The following is a 20,816-nucleotide window of genomic DNA, read 5'->3' as shown; positions in this document are numbered from 1 at the left end:
CTCCCGAGAAGAAAAAAAATCAATATTGGTTTATACAGTATTTGGCATGCTATTCACGTATGCAGTGATGTATACGATGTCAGAGCTAGAAAATAGCTTAGATACGATTTGGATTCAGCACTGGACGGGTCCGCCCCCGCCAAGCCCCGCCCCGTCCCCTCCCCCTCGCCTCGCCTCATCCCGCCCCCCCGCCCCCCGCCCCGCCCCCTCAGCCCCCGCCCCGTCCCCTCAACCCCGCCCCGCTCCGCCTCGTCCCCCTCCGCCCCGCCCCGTCCCGCCCCGTCCCCTCCGCCCCGCCCCGTCCCCTCCCCCTCGCCCCGCCCCGTCTCCTCTGCCCCGCCCCGCCCCGCCCCCTGAGGCATGCGCAGTGCGCCTGGCCGGCGGGGCTGGCTGTTTGAGAACTGCGCGCGGAGCTTCCTGGCCGGTGTCTGAAGTCGTCAGTTTACTGCTTGTAACGAACATAGCGATCACTAGGAACCTGGAAGTAGAGACTCCTTTCTGCCGTCTCTCCGTCCCTCGGGCTGCTGCGAATCTCCCCCCACGCCGGTCGCCGGGACCCCGGCCTGGCTGAACGCCCGCACGGGTCCCGCCACCCCAGGGCCCGCTACGCGCCCGGCATAATGGGAGAAAAATCACGACGGAAAGGCCCAGCCCCTCGCCATGCAGACGGGAAGCTTGGCCGCACGTGTGATCACCCTTACGCCCCTTGGGGCTTCACCCCCGCTTCGCGGGCTCCAACAGCCTGGGTCGGGGCCTCCTTGTCCTGTTTGGGCCTCTTGGCGGTAAGAACACAGTCCCGAGCCCCAGCGAGCTGGCGGGCCTCCCACCCGCCGTGCACAGGCTGCACTTCTGCGCCCCAGCACTGCGCCTGCGGGACCACCTGGGTCACTTTTCCATTCTGATGATGTCCTGTACTTCGTGGCTGCAGGCTTCTCAAGCCCCAGGTCTGTGCAGGGACAAGCAAAGCAGCAGAATATCCGTGCCACATCTTTCTGGAGCACCTATTTTACTACCAGATTTGGAAGGAACGCAGTTAAGTAATTTCCAAGGTAAGTAATTAAAATTTTACGATGAAAAGGCTGGAAACTCTTCTGCTGGTAATAACTGTCAGACATATCTGTGCCTGAAATGTCAGACTTTCTCTGAGAAAAACACTGAACACTTGTTTCTCATTATTTTAAATAGGAAAAATTATAGGGCACAGCAAGTCAATAGAAAAAAACCTACCAATTTCCTAACTCAAAGTGTGGCAGTAGGTTTAAGATGCACATAAGTTAGGATGTAAAATGCTTAAATGTTGCCACTTGGTCACCCACATTTGATATAGTTGTTAACATGCAGTTGCCTTGGATGCAGTAGCTGTGGCTTGAGACCAGCAACATCACACGTGAACCTCCCCTTTGTCAACACACCAAAGCTTTTTGAAGTGACTGTCGTGATCCTGATGGTCTACCAGTTGTTTCTGGAAGCAACATGTGGCTTTTCCAGCAAACTATTTCGTTTAAGATGTTGTAATTTTTGAAAGCTCAAACATTATGTCTACAACCATCAGCTGAAAAATTTGAGACAGGTTCTTGCTCTTTTGCCCAAACTGCACCACGATAGGGGCTCCAGCGATCCACCTGCTTCAGCCTCCCCAGTAGCTGAGACCACAGGTGTGTGCCACCATGCCTGTTAATTTCTAAATTTTGTGTAGAAACTACATCTCCCCACATTGCCCAGGCTGGTCTCGAACTTCTAGACTCAAGCAATTTTCCTGCCTTGGCCTCCCAAAGTGCTGGAATTACACGCATTAGTCACCGACTGCACCCAGCCTGAAAAATGTTTTGTGATATTAATAGCTGCTATACAGTTTAGATATTAAAAACTAAGATGTGTTCTTCCAGGAAAGTAATAATTTCGGATATATTCTGTGTCACATCCTGTATTATGAAATACATGGCAAAAAAAAAATCCCATTTAATTTAAAGATGGAAGCTGTAACTTCAAGTAAATTTGGAGCTGAGGAGTCCTTTCGGGCTATGACCCCAGAATTCTGGGGTTCTCTGTACTGATTTTTTGCTAGTGTCCACACACAAGCATTCCTTAATGCTGTGCATTAAACAAATAGACCTTCTTTGACCCCAGGTTTCTCTCCATTTACCATTCTGTTTCTCTGCTCCATGCAACTACCTCACCTCCTGTCCTCTCTTGAACCCACTCCTTTCTAGCTTTCCTCCAGGGTACTTTGCTGAAACGACTTTTATCTCAGTCATTTAGCTGCATTTGACACAGATGATACAATTGAGGAGTTCCACCCTTTCTTCTGCATTTTAAAGACCTTCCCTCCTGGATTCCCTCTCACCTTTATCTTCATCCTCCTGCTCCTCCTCCACCAGATCTCTAGTGATCCTCTCAGAATGATCCCACACAGTCTCATAGCTTTAAATGCCATTCATCTGTTGATAACCACTAGGCTTGGGTCCTCTTCCCTGAGGGGAGCACCAAGAGTCATCCCTGACTCTTTTCCCTTCTCCCCCAACGCCCACGCAACCACACAGCAAGTCCTGTGGCTCTTGAGTGCAACCAGCATCCTGATTCACCATCTTCATTTCTACAACCAGTTTCAGTCACCTTCCTCTCCTACTGGTCTACTGTCGAAGATCCTCCAACCTCCCTGTATCCTGTGTTGCCCTCCTACAGTCCAGCCTCCCCTCAAGCATCCAGAGTGATCTCTTGAAAATATTAAAACCTGATATAGGCATACCCCCACCCCTGTGTAAACCCTGCCACTGTCTACTCATTGCAGTAGAATAAAAGCTCAGACAACCTGGTGCCTGCCTCTTCAACCTCATGTCCTACCCTTGCTTGTTCTTGCTATGTGGGTCAGATTTTCTGGTCTCCAGAGCTGAAAACGATCTTAACTGACAGACATTAGATCATAGACTCTATCCACAGCATAAGGCATGGAAGGAAAAGTCTGAGAGAATGAAGGGCCAGAAAAGTTTGTTTAAAAAAAAACTGGAAACATAACTAACCTGTATGTATATACTCAAAAGAACATGGAAACAAAATGAACTCTTTAGAAACTGAGCCAACAGACTTGCAAACAAATAAAAATACCTTTGGTCTTACTCTGAAAACAAAAAGAATCCTTAGTGAGTATACAAGAACAAAAATTGTACACATTTCTGGGTCATAATGCAATAAAACTAGAAATAATCAAAAGAGAATTTAAAGATGTTCAGCTTACTGAAAATGTAAATTATCCTTTTAAACAAATTGATGCCTACATCAGGGTGCAAATCCAAAACACAAATACCTTGCCTATAAAAATATATTTTTGCAAACAACAGTGTATCCGGATGTAAGAGGAGAGCTCACTGACTCAGAAGCTCCCAGAGTGACCAGATGTGTTCATGGGAACCGGAGCACTGCCCTGCAGTCATTTGACATCACCTTATTACAGGTAGGACAGCCATGCTGGGAGATGCCCAGATGCCCAGTAATAAGTCAGAGGATTCCCTCCTGAATGGGACCTCCCAGTCCTCTTTGGCACAGGGTTCCAAGCAGTGACCACAAATCCGTTGGTGAGGGCTTACAAGATCAACCTGCCCTCAGGCAGTGGAGTGGAAACTGGCACTGGCAGCTACAGTGGAAAAAATGAATGGCCTCTAAGAATATGTCATCTGCCCCATGCAAAGACTCTGGATCCCAGAAGTCCTCCTGGTAAGGACTCGGAGCCAGACAACTTCATTTCCTGTCACCTGGGCTGCTCTCCCTCTGGCAGCTATGGAAATTGTTGAAGCACAGGAACGTATTGGAAATGGCAATGATGTGCCATTCCAATGTGTGGAAGTGTACGAGTTAAGTAATATTTTAAAAACAGAACACACAACAATTTGCGCAATCCAACCAAAATTCTGTCATGTATGTTTCTAAACAAGTTTGGAAGAGAATTTGGAAACGGCTGAAATTTTTGTATAAAGCTCATGTTTTTAGTTTGTTTAAATGTAAAAGCATACACTTAGAAACAAATTAGTACATAAAAATTTTTAATCTTATCTATCTGGAAGCTTCAAATACCTAGTATGAGGCATTTCCCAAAGGTCTCTGTAACTTGAATTTTACTGTAGTTTGAAAACTCTTGCCCAGCATAATGGCTCACACCACTATGCACTTTGCACCACTATGCACATCACTCAGCACTTTGGGAGGTTAAGGTGGGCAGATCACTTGAGCTAGGAGTTAAGAGACTAGCCTGGGCAACATGGTGAAACCCCATCTCTACAAAAAATTTAAAAATTAGCTGGGAGTGGGGGCACTGCCAATAAACACAGCTGCTGAGGAGGCTGAGGTGGGAGGATCCTTGAGCCCGGGAGGTCTAGGCTGCAGTGAGCCGTGATTGCATTACTGTATTTCAGCCTGGGCAACAGTGCCAGACCCTGCCCCCTCCCCCAAAAGAAAGAAAACTATTAGTTCATAGTGCAGTTGATGAAATAATGTACATCCACAAAGAAAGGAGCAATCATAATATGTATATAATTACTCAGTATTAAAATATTGTGTATAGTATTACATATATAATATTGAATACCTATAATGAATGGGGCACTGCTTTAAGCACTTTATGCTCATTATCCCACAAGAATTCTCTTTCCAGCAGGTCTTAGTATATTCAATTTAAAGGCTAATTAGTAAGAAATATAGAGAATTGAACAAGAAACTACTTAAAACATAGAAGGCTCTCGAAAATATAATGTGGAATGAGTAATGCAAGTTACAGAGATACACAGCACATTTATAGAAAGTGTAAAAACTTACAAAGTTAAACAGTATATTATTTAGAGAAACAATATATTATTTAGAGATATTATGTAATAGAAGTATAATGAAAGTCAGGGAAATAATACTTTTTTTAAAGCTTCAGATGAATGATTGTCCTAGATGGGGTTACATTTCAGAAGGGCCAACCATGCAGATGGCTTCAAATGTAGTGGTGTAGGTGATGGGTACAATGTATTTATTTTACTTTTATGTGAGTCTGTGTATGTGTGTTTGTCTGTGTAATTTTGTATGTATAAAATAGTTCGTAATAATTTTTTTTTTTTTGAGTTGGGATGTTTCTCTGGCTCCTAGGCTGGATTGCAGTAGCATGATCACTGGTCACTGCAGCCTCCACCTCTCAGGCTCAAGTGATTCTCCCACGTCAGCCTCCTGAGTACCTGGGACTACAAGTGCGCACCACCATACTTGGCTAAATTTTTAAAATCTTTTGTAGAGATGGGGTCTCACTCTATTGTCCAGGCTGGTCTTGAACTCCCAGCCTCAAACAGTCCTCCTACCTCAGCCTCCCCAAGTGCTGGTATTACAGGGTGACTTGCTGTGCCCAGCCTAATTTTTTTTTTATTTTTAAACAGCTTTATTGAGGAAAAATTCACATACCTTATGATCTGCTAAGGTTCAATATAACCACAGATATGTGCAACCAAAACCATGGTTAAGTTTACATTTTTATTAGTCCTGTACCTTTTAGCTATCACCCTGTTTTTCCCTCCACCCCCTACCCCAGTTGTAAGCAACCACAAATCTAGTTTCCATCTCAATAGATTTGTCTTCTCCGGGCATTTCATATAAATCGATCCATATAAGTGTTTTTTCATGTCTGGCTTCTTCACATTTGTCTCATTCCAGAAGGTGCCTGAATTTTTCCACAACTGGGAATACTAAGCTGTGGGGTGAATTTTTGGTTCCCAAGTGAATGTGAATGAGGCAGAGTGGAAGGAGAGTTCTTTTACTGAGGGAACGGGACAAGAACCAATGAAAGAAAGAGATCCAGCAGGAGGGGAGGCAGGAAGCGGGGTGGAGAGCTTCTTGAAGCAGACGAACAGAGCTCTGGCCAGAATAGAAGGTGCAGTGCAGCGGGGTGCAGGTCCTGAGGGGGAGGGAGGGAGAATGTGGAAAACAGCAGGTCATAAACTCTGAATTCCAGCTGCTGGAGCTGTGGGTCCCAGGGGCCTGGTTATCCCCTCACAGGCAGGAGCTGGAAAGTGGGGCTCTGCTCAGGTCCAGGAAGGAAGTGGGTACACGGGTGGTGTGGACATGTGCGTGGAAGCCCGCAATGTGAGGTCAGAACTTCAGGGAGAACCTGCATTTGGGCTCCAGGCTGGTTGCAAGTGTTCTTTCATTCAGCAGCCTTCTCATTAAGTGCCTGCTGTGTGACAGACACTGCAGAGCACAGAGATGCAATCTTACCTGTCCCAGCCTTCCAGGCACCCCACGCGCTTTCAAACAACCAGCTCTCATGTTTCATGGAGCAAGAACTCACTCACGACCACCGGGACAGCACCAAGCCATTCCTTCCAGGGAGTTGCCTGGAAGGCTGGGACATGGTTATTTTCCATCTCCCCATGGTTCATGGAACTGTATTCTGCATAGAATGGGCAAAGTACAACTATCATTGATTAGTAATTGAAGAAACAAAGATTTTACCTTCATGTTTTTTACAAAATGCAATATCTGAGATGTAGCATTCTGTATCTTTGGCTTCTTTAATGTTAGCTACACAGACAAAATAGAAGATGAAAAAATTTTTTCCAATATTAAATATTCACATTGATGTCTGTATTAGTCTATTTTGTGTTGCTATAAAAGAACACCTGAGGCTGGGTAATTTATGAAGAAAAGAGATTTATTTGGCTTATAATTCTTCAGGCTGTACCAGCCTGGCACCACCATCTGTTTCTGGTGAGGACCCTAGGAAGCCTCCAGTCATGGTGGAAGGGGAAGTGGGGCAAGGAAGAAAGGAGGTGGGGAGCCACACGCTTTCCAACAACCAGCTTTCGTGTTTCATAGAGCAAGAACTCACTACCACTGGGACAGCACCAAGCCATTCCTGAAGGATCTGCCCCCGAGACCCAAAGACCTCTCACTAGGCCCTGCTTTCAACAATGGGAATCAAATTTCTTTCTTCTTCTTTTTTTTTCTTTTTTTTTGAGATGGTGTTTCATTCTGTCGCCCAGGCTGGAGTGCAGTGGCACGATCTCAGCTCACTGCAAGCTCTGCCTCCCGGGTTCATGCCATTCTTCTGCCTCAGCCTCCTGAGTAGCTGGGACTACAGGTGCCCACCACCACGCCTGGCTAATTTTTTGTATTTTTAGTAGACACGGGGTTTCGCCATGTTAACCAAGATGGTCTCGATCTCCTGACCTTGTGATCCGCCTGCCTCGGCCTCCCAAAGTGCTGGGATTACAGGTGTGAACCACCGCACCCATCCTAGGCCCCACTTTCAACATTGGGAATCAAATTTCTTTCTTCTGTTTTGTTTTGTTAAAGAGATAATCTCACTCTGTCACCCAGGGTGGAGTGAAGTAGTGCAGTTAAAGCTCACTATCGAAGCCATGGCTGAGCTGAGCCATAGCTTACTGTGGCATTCAACTCCTGGGGCTCCAGAGGTCCTCCCACCTTGGCCTCCTGACTAGCTGGGATAACAGGCTCAATCCACCATGCCCAACTAAGTTTTTAATTTTTTGTAGAGACAGGGTCTCACTAGGAGGTCAAATTTCACCATGAGATTTGGAGGGGACAAATATTCAAACTGTATCAATGTCAATAGGTTTTTTTTCCTCATAAAGAGTATGTGTTAGGAACTTTAGATGTTTAAAAAGTGGTGGGGGGGAAGAAGTATATAATAAGGGACACACACTTTATAATTTCCTCACATTTTAAATTACTCCGATAACTAATACATAGATGGATTTATGGGTCTGGAATTTTTTCAGTGAGACATTTGTTTATAATTAAAATGTGGATTTTATCTCTTTATTCCTTTTTCATTCAGTCCCAGGCCTGAGCCACCATCAAAACCTTCCTACATTGAAGCTGGGGTTTTTCCCTGAAAATGTTGCTTATTAGGAAAAAAGGAAGCAGTTGCCTTGAGCCAGCTGACCTTGGCTGCCATGCCACTCTCACAGAGGAGTGTTATTCAGTGGGAAGTTTTGCTCCCTGCATGGCACCGCAGCCCCTCAGCCCTGAACTCAGCAAACACTGTCCCATTTTGCCCCCAGTAACAAGCACAGGGGCACCATCACAGGCTAGTATCCAGTGTGGACTAAGTCTTGGGAACTTACTGGAATTGTTGGAAGATATGTCCCTTTTTAGTAATGCACATGGCCATAAATATTAGGTACAATTTGAGTTCAGACTCAGTTCATCATGTGTTTTGGCTCAGCTGTGGCCTGCCTATGGTGTTGCTGACAATAGCAATTAAAATGCTGGTGAGCCACAGAAAGAAAATTCCTGTGTTTTGTGAAAGCTTCAAACACCTTTGGACTTGTTCCTTAATCACCTGGGAGGAAGAGAACGTACAAAAACTGGAAACGCAGTGGCCAGCAAGCAGCCCTTGAGAGGCTTGCTGAGCTATGAGGGTCTGGAGGAGGAGGAAGCTCTGCATTGTTTCTGCAGCTCCCGTGCAAAGCAATGTTGAATTCCAGTGTGATATTGAAATGAATGTATTTTATTGTAATGTTAAATCTTAAATTTTTTATTAAGTCTTTTGTTCACAAATGGAAACAATAAAACGACAAATTATTTAAAATTTTCAGATTTTATAACCTTCCTGTCCTCTAGCAAAAAAAAAAAAAAAAAAAAGGAAGAAAGAAATTTGATTCCCAATGTTGAAAGCGGGGCCTAGTGAGAGGTGTTTGGGTCTTGGGGGCAGATCCTTCAGGAATGGCTTGGTGCTGTCCCGGTGGTACTGAGTGAGTTCCTGCTCTATGGAACATGAGAGCTGGTTGTTTGAAAGTGTGTGGCACCCCACCTCCTTTCTTCCTTGCTCCACTTCCCCTTCCACCATGACTGGAGGCAGCCTGAGCTTCAGAAGGGAGCCAGTCCTTTAAGACAGCCGTGTCCAATGTAAACAGAATATGAGCTATGCCCGTCTGTAGTTTTCAATTTTCTACTAGCCAGGTTAAGGAAACTAAAGAGAAACAGGTGGAATTGATTTGTAATAATATAATTTATTTGACCCAATGTATCCAAAATATCATTTTAATGTGTGATCAGTATAAAATTATTAATGAAACATTTTACATTTCTTTGTCCTAAATCTTTAAAACTCACTCCATATTTTACACTTGTAGCGTATCTCAGTTCAAAGCAGCCAGATTCCAGATGTTCTGAGAGCTCTGACTCCCTGAACTCAGGAAGGTGAAGGGCCTGAACCCCACTTCTCTGCCAGGAGCGAGGGAGCTCCCCCTCCCTACCCACATCTCTTCTCAGTCCCAAAGGAAGAGAGAGTGCCCTGAGACAGCAGGGGCTGCCAGCAGGAGGTGCTCACAGGTAGGCCACTGCTGCTGATCTGCTGCTTGGTGGGGCCATTCTCCCCTCCAGAGATCAGAGGACAGTGGGGTCCCAGGAGGTGGGACCTGTCCACAGCCTTGACCTCCAGAGTTTAGATTTGGAAGGAATAGATTGCAGACAAATGCCTTACCTTGCTATTTGGCCTTTGCCCTAGTGGTCAGGCTGTCATCTATTTCCTCCTGTGTTGTGTGATACTGTGTGAGTTTTAAGCACATACATGTCTACATGCACTTCTTTATAATTCAAGGAACCCAACTTCTAATAAGGGGAAAAGGAATTCAGTACCTAGACAGTCCCTATAGTGTGCCAGCTAACTTGTAGGCAGCATGTTGTTAATCCTGGCATCCTGTCAGCTCTGGGTGTGTTAGCTGTTACTGTGTAATAAGCCATCCCAAAACTTATTTAGCTCATGATTGAGCAAGTCAGCAATTTATGGCAGGCTCCTGCCATAAATTAATTGCTATACCTATAAAACCTGCCATACCTTTATAAGGTATAGCAATCTTCATGTGTGTATATGGGAGAAGGGGGTCAGCTGCTGGTGACCAGGCAGCTCTGCTGTTGAGAGTGAGTTGGCTGTGGACTGGGCAACTTTGGTTCCCTTCCCCAAAGTGTTTCATCCTCTAGCAGGCTAACCTGGGCGTGTTGTCATGGAGATGGCAGGGTTCTGAAAGAAAAGGAAGAAGCATTCAAGACCTTTTGAGACTGGGCCCAAAACTGCCAGCTGGATCCAAGTCTTGGGAAACAGATTCTAACTCTGGATGGGAGCAGCTGTAAAAGCGCATTGCAAAGGGTGTAGATACAGGGAAGGATGAAGAAACACATATAAAGCACTCCACATGTTTGGAAATTCTTTTCATCCCATTTTGGTATTTGTAGGCTATTACTGGTCTTCAACACAGACTAAATCAAAATGCTGTGCCCAAAACAACCTCTTACTCTGAAAGCAAGTGATGTAAAGATAGATCTGCTGAAAAGACATTTCTTCCGGCTGCAATTTAGTCAAGCAGCTGAGCACGTCTTGAAACCATCCTTTGATTTTAACAGGGCAGAGCTGTTTTCTAAGACTGCCCACCACCCCTCCCCGCAAAGCTGAGATGCTGCAATGAGGCAAATCCCCGTAGCACACAAGGAAATCAGGCACAGCTAAGGTTCTCACCCCTGATGCACCTTACAATCACCTGGGTGGCAGGGGGCTTTTAAAATTCCCAAAACCCAAGTTGCAACAGACCAGTGAAATCGGAATCCCTGGGGTAGGATCCAGACATCCTTTCTGTTTAAAGCTCTCCAACTGGTTACAGTGTGTGGCCAGAATTGAGAACCACAGCATGAAACCAACGTCTTTTCATGAACTAGTAGCAAATGGTTTCTCAAACGAATGTGAAGTCTTTGCTGCCGAGCTGTAGCCTTTCAGTCTTACTTGCGTTATTCACATTATTTACGTACTATCTTTTGCAGGACTTGACCTCTGCTCCTCGTTTTGTTTCTGATTCAACTCAGTTTCACAAGTACTGAGTGCATATGATGAGCAGAGCACCGTGCTAGTTATTGTGGCCTTTGTTTGGGGAGTACTTTGCTGGGAAATAAAATCACATCGTCAGAAATAAGAGTCTTACTGCTTACCAAATTGAGGCAAAAATAGGAAGACCTAGGGGGTCTCACCCAAGGGTTAGGACACTAATAGATACGTCAGAATGTTACAGTTCATCTGATGATGCTGTGAGTGGAAGTGTCCCACTTTGAAACAAAAAACACTGCTGTTACTCTGAGATACTGAGTTATGTGTGCAAATATGTGGTATTTAAATATTTTGTTGATATATAACATGCATATGGAAATACGTGCATAAAGCATTCACTTAAGCTCAATGTATATTATGACAAAATTAATACACGTGGGTAACCAAGAAATAGAAGCAGCCTCACTCATGTGGCCCACAAGCGCTTTCTCCCTCCCTCCTCTTCAAATGTACCAGTGTCTTAACAGCTGACATTATAGATCAGTTTTGTCTTTCTGTGCAAGTCTTTCATTACAGAAAAATTTAAATATATAAAAAATGAACAAAATTGTATAATAGAGCCATGACCCAGCTTCAACAGCTAATAATCATGTGCCATTTTTGTTTCTTCTGTACCTCAGCCCTTTCCCTACGACTGCTCACTTTATTTATTTTTTTAGTTCTTTTTTGGTGAGGTAAGATACACATGCATTGAAAGACACAAATCTTAATTATACGGCTTTGAAAAATAAATACACCCATATAACCTTCACCTCTTTTCAGAATGGAATATTTCCATCATCCCCAGAAAACACCCTCATGCTCATTCCCAGGCAATTTTTAACTCCCCCGGAGGAAAGTACTGTTGTGGAGGTTTTTTAACCATAAGTTCATTTTGCTTGAAATCATACAATATACAATTTTATGTCCAGCTGTCTCAGCACAATATTTGTGAGACACCTCCATAGTGTGTGTTTTAGTAGTTTGTTCCTTTGTATTGCTGAGTAGTATTCTGTTGTATGAATGCACTGTGGTTTGTTCATACATTTCTCTGTTGATAAATATTTGGGTTATTTCCTGTTTGGGGCTATCATAATAGTAAAGATCTATGAACATTCTTATATAAGTACTTTTTTGTATTGTTTTATTCCTTTATTAGCATTGAAGTGACACATTTTTTCATTTTTTAGCAGTTGCTCCAAGGATTACAATGTGCATCATTAACATTCTCACAGTCTAGAGTTAATATTGTACTATTACAGTGAGTGTAAAATAGAAAAACTTACTACAGAATAGCACCATTTATCTCCTATCCTTTGTGCTGTTGTTGCTATAAATTTTACATCTGCATATGTCATAAACCCCACAACACAGTGTTATATTTGCTTTAGTCATAGATCTTTAGATGAAATTAAGAGGAAAAAAAGAAAAATATATAATAAATACTTGGAGGGAGACGTTTTGAGGCCACAGAAACATACTGTTTCTTCATCCACAATTTTTGCATTCATCGATGACTCTTTCCGGCAGTAATGATTACTGTGGTGTTCTAGTGGTAGTTTTCTATCTGTGCTCCTTCAACATTTATTACTTGGAATTCTTCTGTAAGTAAGATTTGTCGTTCCTTCCTGATTTATTTAATCTTTTGTATATCAGTATGGACTTGTGGATATTTATTTTATGTTGTTGGTTATAATTTAGTGCTTTCGTAATTATTTGCCACTCACATTGTTCCACCTTGAGTCATAGAGAGTTCTTCCCGTTTGGCTTCTTTGGACATGTCCCCACCCTTTTATGTTTTTTAAAAGCACTTTCTTATTTTCTGGCACTGCAAGTTGCTCTAGTCTCATCTTGTGTTTTTCATGGCAGGCCTAGAATTAGTCATTTCTCCAAGAAGCCTTGGTTTCTTTTATAGAATGATGTTTAGAAACCAGGATCTGGGTACTGGGTGTGCTCATTCATACTGGGATATCACTGCTTCGAGGCCCTCTCCGCATAGTTTGGAAACACGTGAATGTTTCCAAACACGTATGCGTGAATACAGACTCAGCATCTACCTATCTATATCTATCTAAACAGATAAATTAAAATAGACATGGGTTCATACTGACATTCCTAACTCCAGTCCAGCACCTTAGGGTTTATTCTAGCATTCTCCCTTTGTTTATTTATAACTCTTTCACCTACAGAGACAAACTGGGCTCTAATTCTCTAAAATATATTTGCTAACATGGAAAATCATTTCAGAATGGCTAACCCATACCCTGAAACAAATTTGCCAACCAGAATACAGTATGCTTGTATGCAGTTCTTGAGTCTTACAGTATGCAGTCAAACAGTATTTTCCAAGGTTACTTAGGTGAAGACTTTTTTCCCCCACACTCTTCAGTATGGGTTAGTCATAATTTTTAATGCAGTTAGATTCATTTGTCACCAACTGCATTCCATCTGACCTGCCCACCATCTTTGTTGATTTTTAAATTTACATAGAGTAAAACTCATTCTTTATAACATATAGTTTTATGAGTTTTGACAACTGTATAGAGTTATACATTCACATTCACAGTGACAAAACTGTCTCATCACCTCTAAAATTCTCTATTGTTGATGCCTCTTTGTAGTCAACCCCTTCCCCAACCGCATTCTTTGGCAACCACTAATCATTTTCTATCCCTATAATACTGCCTTTTCTAAAATATCATATTTAAGTAGGATTATAGAACATATACAACACAGATGAATCAATTGGGTGGTTTGTTGTTGTTGAGTTGTCAAGAATCACTTGGCAATATATGTGAGAGTTTATTTTGGGGATCTCTAGTCTATTCTGTTGGTCTATATGTCTGTCTTTATGCCAGCACCACATTGTTTTGATTTCTGTAGCTTTGTACTGTTTGGAAATCAGGAAGTATGAGTCCTCCAACATTGTTCTTTTTCAGGATTGTTTGGACTATTCTGGATCCTGAAATTTTATATGAATTTTAGGATGAATTTTTCTATTTTGCGCAGGACATCATTGGGATTTTTACATTCTTGGTTTAGTTAATTCCTAAGTATTTTATTCTTTTTGATGCTATTGTAAACAGAATTTTCTTAATTTCCTTTTCAGATTATTCATTATTAGTATTTAGAAACACAGCTGATTTTTGTGCACCGATTTTGTATCCTACCATTCAGCTGAATTTGTTTATTCTAACAGGTGTGTGTGTGTGTGTGTGTGTGTGTGTGTAATCTTTAGGGTTTTCTATATCTAAGATCATATCATCTGCAAACACATATAATTTTACCTCTTTCTTTTCAGTTTGGATGCCATTTTTTTCTTCTTCTTGCCTAATTGTTCTGGCTAGAACTTCCAAGCCATTTTGAATAGAAGTGGTGAAAGCAGGTCTCCTTGCTCTGTTCCTATCTTAGTAGAAAACCTGTCAGTCTTTCACCATTAAGTGTGATGTTAGTGTGTGTTTTTCATATATGGTCTTTATTATATTGAGGTAGCTTCCATCCCCTCTGCATTTGCTGAGTGTTTTATCATGGAAGGGTGTTTAAATTTTGTCAGATGCTTTTTCTACATCAGTTGAGATAACCATGTGATTTACCACTCCATTCTGCTAATGCAGTGATGTTTGAATGTTCAACCATCCTTGCATTCCAGGAATAAATTCTACTTGGTCATAGTGTATAATTATTTTAATATGCTGCTGAGTTTAGTTTGTTGGTATTTTGTTGAGGATTTCTGCATTGATATGCATCAGGGAAGTGATACGCGTCTCCAGTTTTCTTGTCTACTTTTTTTTCTGACTTTGGTATCAGGGTAATGCTGACCTCATAGAAGGAGTTTAGAAATGTTCTCTGATTTTCAGTTTTTTAGAAGAGTTTGATTCGTGTTATTTAAATGTTTGGTAAGATTCACCAGTGAAGCCATCTGATTCAGGAACTTTGTCAGAAAGTTTTTGATGACTGATTCAGTCTTCTTAGTAGTTATGAGGTCTATTCTAATTTTCTGTTTTTTCATGATTCAGTCCTAGTAGGTTCTGTATACCTAAGAACTTGTCTATTTTATCTAGACTGTCCTATTTGTTGGCAAACAGTTGTTTATAATACACCTCTTATAATTCTTTGTTTCTGTAGAATTCGTAATAATGCCCCACTTTTATTTTTGGCTTTGAGTCTCTTTTTCTTAGTCAATCTAGCTAAAGTTTGGTCAGTTTTGTTCACTTTTTCAAAAACCCACTTTTAGTCTTGTTTATTTACTGATAAGGAGGGATTTATTTCTGTCATATACTGTTTGTTGTTTATATGCCTTATAGCTTTTTTGTTCTTCATTTCCTGCATACTGTCTTCTTTTGTATTTAATTGATTTTTGGTAATGAAATGTTTTAATTTCCTCATTTCCTTTTGTATATGTTCTAGTGTGTGTGTGTGTGTGTGTGTGTGTGTGTGTGCAAGTTTATTCATTTTATTCAATTGTATAAACATACCGTAATTTATTTATCCATTCTACCCTTGATGGTCCTTTGGATTTTTTTTAATTGTTGGACTTTTTTTTAGAGCAGTTTTAGATTTACATGAAAAATGAGTGGCAAGTACGGGGAGTTCTCATATATCCAGTCTCCTGCCCACATGCTCTGTTGTTACCCTTACAGTCTTGCCTTGTGGTACATTTGTTACAGTTGATGAACAATGTAGAAACATTATTATTAACTGAAATTAATTAGAGGTCACTCTTTGTGTTGTACCTTCTATAATTTTGAGAAATGTGTAATGACATGACATGTATCCATCATTAATGCAGCATACAGAATAGTTTTGCTGTCTTAAAATATCCCTTGTGCCTCAGCTACTTGTTCCTTTCTTTCACCCTCCCCCTCCCACAACCCTGGCAACTACTGCTCTCTTTACTGTTTCCATAGTTTTGCCTTTTACAGAATATCATATGGTTGGAATTCTATGGTACATAGCATTCAAGTGGGCTCCTTTCACTTACCAATACGCATTTAAGTTTCCTGTGTGTCTTTTCATGGCTTGTTACCTCAGTTTTAAATCAAGGAATAATAGTTCATTGTGTGACTCCAAAACAGTTTATCCATTCACCTATTGAAAGGCATCTTGATTGCCTCCAAGTTTTAGCAGTTATGAATAAAGCTGTCATAAACATTTACATGGAAGTTTTTGTGTGGATATAGGTTGTCAGCTTACATATGATAAGTATATACTTAGCTTTTTAAGGAACTGCCAGGCCAGGCACAGTGACTCATGCCTGTAATCCCAGCACCTCGGGAGGTTGACGTAGAAGGATTGCTTGAGCCCAGGAGTTCATGACCAGCCTGAGCAATATAATGAGACTTCATCTCTACAAAATAAATTTAAAAATTAACCACATGTGGTGCTGCCTGTTGGTGTTAATATCATTGTTATGCAACCTGCTCTAGGAAATGATGGTCCTGTGTTCTCTAAGATAAACCTAATGAGAACCACTCAAGTCAGTAGTCACAATCCATCATTAGCAGAAGCTCAGAAAATAAGATATTAAATGCCTGGCCATTAAGTTTTCTTATCTTTGTTTATTTCTACAGAATCATCTCCTCTGCCCCACAAACAGGAAAGACAAGAGAAGCACCCCAGAAGAGGAAGGGAGAAGTGCCCCAGAAAAAATCATCCAGTCTCTGAAGCTTTGCCCAGGTGGGCACAGGCCAGCCAGCCTCTCCTCTAGTTGCCCAGCTGGTTGCAGGCAGTCATTTAACCTTCCGCCTGGCATGCTTTTGAGTGTGCAGAAGTGCTGCATGCCCTCTTCTTTGAAAACCTGTTGAGCAAATGCCTCTGCATTTTATGCACCTTCAACCTCCACAGCCAAAGGCTCCCAAGACCAAACATGCTGTGCACACACAGCAGCTCTTTGTGTCCCGCTCCCGGCCAATCTCCTGCATCATCTCGTTGAGCTTCATTGAACTCTGCCTCTGCATGCTCTGTGGAACTCAGGGTTTTCATTTTGCGTGGAACTCAGGGTCTTCATTTTCCGTGGAACTCAAAGTCTTCTTGCTCTGTGGAACTGGGGGTCTCCTGGCTCTGTGGAACTCAGGGCCTTTGTGCTCCGTGGAACTTGGGGTCTGTGTGATTCATGGAACTCAGAGTCCTTGTGCTGTGTGGTACTCGGGGTCTGCATGCTCCGTGGAAAGCACCAGGATGCACTTGACCCCCCACACGCACACATACATCCTTCATTTTATTCCTGGCCCTCACCTGTCTACTCTGTGAGGCTTCTTCACCCCCACTCTCCTTTAAGCTCATGCCGGGTCTTTCGGGCTGGCCTGAGGCATGGGTGTTGGTAGGAGGGAGTGGCTGAGGTCACGCCTTCAGGCAAATTCTGCTAGTGTCGCACCTGATGGAGCTGCCTGGGGAGGATGTTTCCTTGGAGGACACGCCCCGGCAGCCAGTGGCTTCTTATGGTGCCTGCACTGCTGTTGCTGCCATGGGGGTGCCACAGGGCCACACCGGGGGCTGTTCTGGAATTGGTGGTTTTCATTTCCAGGTTAGGTAGGGACTGGCAGGCACCTTGGCTGTCCTTGTGGATTCTGTCCTGGCCCTGGTCCTCCCCAGGCTGCTGATTTTCTGGGCTGCTGCTCTTCCAGGAGGAATTACAGGTGGGAATGGCTGAAACCTCAGCTTTGGATTTGCAGAGACCCTAGGCTGTGTCATGCAGAAAGGGAAAGGATTGCAGATGGTGGTGGGATCAGCCAAAGGCGGGGGCTTCACTGTGATGCCGGATGATGCTGGGTGTATGCAAACATTGGGATGTTTGCATACAGCCCAGGTTCAGTTCGGTGGCCCATCAGCGAGTCCTAGATCTGGTCTCACTCACAAGCCATGGACAAGATGAGCTCAATTTGCCAGGACTCTTGGGGTTAGGGAGAACTCAGTGTCAGGGCGGCTCTGGTTCCTTCTCATGCTGAAACTCTGCTGGTGTTCCTCCATGGGGCCCTTCTGGGTTTTTCTGAGGTGCCCCTCTTGCTGGAATTGAGGATGAGAAATGTTTTCAGTGGGTTTGCACCCTCCACACATATGTAAGAGATGTTGTGTTTCATTCCTGTCAGTATCCATTGCTGCAGCTTCCTGAAGTAGTGTCTGTTAAAAGGCAGGGACCCAGTGTCCAAGCTACAGAGGGTGACTCCAGGTTCCACACCACCACTGTGGACCAGTGTGCCTACGGCCTTAGGAGAATTCCCAGATAGCACAAGGGGGCTGCCCCAGAGGGTGTTCAGTTTGTTGCCAACAGTTGCTGAAGCCAAAGTCTGCAACCTTGATGTTCAGGTCAAGCAGCCAGAAACGGACAGGAGTTCTGGCTTTAGGTCCCTGTGGACAATGCCATTCTCTCCTTCCCAGGCTACTGATGTCCTGGGTTGCTCCTCTTATGGTAGAAGCTCAAGATGGAATGGCTGGAGCTCGGCTGCCTCCGGTTAGAGCCTGGGCTCTGTATTGCAGACATGACCCGGCAGAATTCCTCATGGGCCCCTTTTGTCATGGGTGCGACTGCTGGGGCCCGGGTTTTCGTGGGTAGTAAAGGTATTTACCAAGACAGTTGTGAGTAAAGAAAGGCAAATTTATTACAGAAACTATGAAAATACATTGCAAGAATGCAACATGCAGCACAGCAGAGAAGGTGCTGTCTGCAAAGAGAAAGGGCTGGAGGGAAGTTTTATAAGGTTGTGCTGGATGAGGCTGTGTGCAGGTGAGCTTGTGCTATATGCTAAGAATATGTTGGAATAATTTTAACTGCCAGGACTTTCCTCTTCTGATGCCCAAGGGAAATGCCCTGCTGCTTTTAGCTGTCTTGTAACCCACATGCCTTTTCATTTCCAAAGTTGCAAGATAACGGCTATGGTTTTTCACACAAAAGGGTTGTAGACTGGGTTAGGGCCCTGTTCCGCCAACCTGGCTCTTTCCCAGCTTCAGTTAACTTACTGGTTTACTAGAACCCCACACCTTTCTCTCATATGGCCATGATCCAGGAGGTAATCCATCACCTTCCCTCCGCTAGAGTGCTCCATGGCCAGGGTAATCCTCACCTCTCCTCCACTAGAGTGCTCCATGGCCAGGGGTAATTGTCACCTCTCCTCCACTAGAGTGCTCCACGGCCAGGGGTAATCCTCACCTCTCCTCCACTAGAGTGCTCCATGGCCAGGGGTAATCCTCACCTCTCCTCCGCTAGAGTGCTCCATGGCCAGGGGTAATTGTCACCTCTCCTCCACTAGAGTGCTCCATGGCCAGGGGTAATCCTCACCTCTCCTCCGCTAGAGTGCTCCGTGGCCAGGCAGTGTTTCCTGGGTCCGGAGCACCTCAAACAATTTCAGTGTTGTGGTGACTCAGGGCGTTCACCATGCAGACTTGGCAGCATAGTCTAGAGGCTGGAGGGGCTCTGTGACTCCCATTAATGAGAGTCACTGCCACAGTTTCCCCAAGCAGTATGTGCCGGGAGAACTGCTCCATGTTGGCTCAGCAGAATGTTATTATAGGTAGCTCAAAAAGAGAGGGAGCAGGCCTTCTCTAGATTATTTCAAGGAACGAGCTATTTGAATGTTAATTTAAGACTATTTTATCAATTAAAAATGTAAGGCCCAAGAAGCTTCAGTTAGGAAGAGTGAATAAATTGAATAAATACTGTTAAACTTTATGCTTCTTTCAACAAATATTTTCTGCTCCTATAAGTCAGGCACTGTGCTAGATACCATAACACAGAAACATAGCGTCAATCAAATAGGGTGTGGGTACTGTATGTCAAATTTAAAAATAAAATAAAAGTGCTATATAAGAAACCTCTCAGTGACATGGAGGCAGAGTCCAGAGACATCTCCTATGGATGACTGGGCCTGAGGTTTAAGGGATGAGCCTCAGTGATGAAATGGACGGGAGAGGGTACCTAGGAAAAGCGTCTTCAGGCAATCGTGGTTCAGTGAGCTGCAGCCATCGCAGCAGGAGAGTGAGAATCGCGGCCCATCTGGTGATTTGCTGTGGTTGCGTTCTGTAAACTGGCCTCGGATGCTGAAGTTTTGCTTCTGGGGAAACACAAGGCAAGGTTCCTGCGAGCCTCTGGTCACAATATTTTCACCTGCCAAGGCATCATTCATGTTCCATGGGTTCATTTTCCAACATCCCTGTAAAACAAGCCAGTCCCATCAGTGTTGAAAACTGCTCTCCACACACCCTTTTCCTGTAGAGTATTTCCTGATCTACAGAGCTGCCGCTCCTGAAAAGCTAACATTTTCCATGCCGTGCTGCCTTCCGAAAGGTGCCAGCCAGGCAGCATTAGCTAAGGCCTCTTTTTGGCGCTCCTCACAACAGTGCCGCCCGCTGTGCTTCCACTGGTCGTCATCTCATGAAGTCACAAATGTAGCTGCTTTTCCATGGTTTCCTTGGTTTCGCCATGCACTATGGGTGTTAGTTTTGCACTTTCCCGAGCAGCCTCGTGTACAGGTTGGTGAAGCTCCCCTTCCTCTTTCTGGATGCACTGTAGTGTTTGTCATTAGTGTTGAACTCACAGTTCGCAGCACTAGAACCCACACCTGAACCAAGCTTGGCTAACAACCGTTTTCTCTGTAAGGCGCATCACAGCCTTCTTGTTCATAAGGACACTAGACAGCGCTTCAGCATTATGCTTGGAGGCTGTTTCAAACAGTGAAATCTCCAACAACAAGCTCGAAAATGCAAAAGAAGTGGTACTATACAGACCATGAGAAGACTGGTTTGCAGGTTGAGAGTAGGAACAAGAAGGCAGCATGGGGCCCTGCATGGCCTCCGCTGGGAGGCCGATGGCTCAAATTGTTGCCCTGCTCTGCACATGTTTTCCTGTGACTGTGAAAGCAACACGAGTATTGATTTGGGAGTTAAAAATACATTTTAACAAGCAGAGAAGTTCACAAATATGAAATAGTGGCTAGTGAGGACCGCCCCCATGCTGGAGCCACAGACAGAAGCTGTTGTGAGTGCGAGG

General features: G+C 43.7%; 1 long non-coding RNA gene across 1 annotated transcript; it reads left to right on the top strand.

Annotated features, from left to right (window-relative positions):
• The first annotated feature begins 379 nt into the window (after window positions 1–379).
• On the top strand, window positions 380–16,656 carry LINC02693. Its single transcript, XR_004028299.1, has 2 exons — window positions 380–1,049; window positions 16,408–16,656. It is a non-coding gene; the product is annotated as a long intergenic non-protein coding RNA 2693 (long non-coding RNA).
• The last annotated feature ends 4,160 nt before the right edge of the window (window positions 16,657–20,816 follow it).

The sequence above is a fragment of the Nomascus leucogenys genome, chromosome 23 (assembly GCF_006542625.1).
Source record: "Nomascus leucogenys isolate Asia chromosome 23, Asia_NLE_v1, whole genome shotgun sequence".
In the NCBI taxonomy this organism is placed as follows: Eukaryota; Metazoa; Chordata; class Mammalia; order Primates; family Hylobatidae; genus Nomascus; species Nomascus leucogenys.
Note: the sequence above shows the minus strand (reverse complement) of the source record. Positions and strands in the feature narration are given on the sequence as shown.